We start from the raw sequence: 1,122 nt of genomic DNA, 5'->3' as shown, positions 1-1,122 counted from the left end.
GGCAGAGATGACTAGACATGAGGTTGCTAAAATAATTGAGAATAGCAAAGTTCCAAAAGTAAATATTAGCTCTAACGAGGCAAAAGCCTTAAGAGAGCTGCGTGTAAATAAGGATATCCAAATCCTAGCAGCTGATAAAGGCCGCACTACTGTAGTGATGTCACGAGCCGATTATGATAATAAAATTAGAAATTTACTAGAGGAAAGTACCTACATTAAAATTAAACGAGATCCAACTAATACTTTAGAACGTAAGACCACTGCAATAATTGCAAATTCATTAATCCCTAAAAATGAGCAATACCTAATTAAGCCAAGGGCCTCAAAACCACCTAGACTCTATGGGCTACCAAAGATTCATAAAATCGGCATCCCATTACGACCCATAGTCAGTACAATTGGCTCTGCCACATATCAATTAGCAAAATATATAACCAAACAAATACAGCCCTACATCGGTAAGACATCTTCATTCATAAAAAATTCAGAACATCTTGTGAATGTGATTAAAGATATTAAACTTACTCCTGATGATATTCTGGTAAGTTTTGATGTTATTTCTCTATTCACTAAGGTTCCAGTGGACGAATCGCTTAAATTACTTGATACACTAGTAAAGAATACCGGTTTACAAAAAGATATTCCGAAACTTGCTGGCCATTGTTTAAATAACACTTACTTCTTATGGAGAGGGGATTTCTTTAAACAAAAGGAAGGAGCAGCAATGGGTTCTCCTTTATCCCCTGCTATAGCAAATTTGTTCATGGAAAACTTTGAAATAAGAGCACTTGCCTCGAGCACATTAAAACCATCCTTTTGGTTTAGGTATGTGGATGACACTTTGGTTGTCTGGCCACATGGTAAAGATACACTTAATGATTTTCTAAATCATCTCAATGCACAAAACCCGGCCATCCAGTTCACCATGGAAATGGAGGTGAATAACACACTCCCATTCCTAGATATTTTGCTTGGACATGGCCTAAACGGTAAAATAACACACAGCGTTTACAGAAAGCAAACGCACACTGATGCCTATCTGAATGCAGAATCACATCATCATCCAGCTCAAAAATCCTCTCTTATCAAGACGCTCGTACATCGGGCGAAAACGGTGTCAGA

Source organism: Petromyzon marinus, unplaced genomic scaffold (assembly GCF_048934315.1).
Source record: "Petromyzon marinus isolate PM22_M1 ecotype Great Lakes invasive population unplaced genomic scaffold, UKy_Petmar_22M1.pri1.0 PM_G_Scaffold_18, whole genome shotgun sequence".
Classification (NCBI taxonomy): Eukaryota; Metazoa; Chordata; class Hyperoartia; order Petromyzontiformes; family Petromyzontidae; genus Petromyzon; species Petromyzon marinus.
This window is presented reverse-complemented; position numbering follows the sequence as displayed.